Below are 217 nucleotides of genomic sequence, written 5' to 3'. Positions count from 1 at the left end.
AATAACAAAGGGGAGTAGTAAAGAAAAAGAAGGATGGTTGGGCACAGAGAGGGAAAGAGAGAGATTGAAAGAAAAGAGAAAACGGGAAAGAATGAGAGGGGGAAGCAACATAGACACGGATAGAATAATACCAACGGCTCCTTCAGATAGAAGTGATTCAAAGGAATTGGAAATCTGGAAACTGCAAATAAAATTACTTTTCTTATCAGACAACTTT

This window comes from Penaeus monodon, chromosome 19 (genome assembly GCF_015228065.2).
Source record: "Penaeus monodon isolate SGIC_2016 chromosome 19, NSTDA_Pmon_1, whole genome shotgun sequence".
NCBI lineage: Eukaryota > Metazoa > Arthropoda > Malacostraca > Decapoda > Penaeidae > Penaeus > Penaeus monodon.
The sequence above is the reverse complement of the archived record's forward strand: the minus strand, read 5'-3'. Positions refer to the sequence as shown.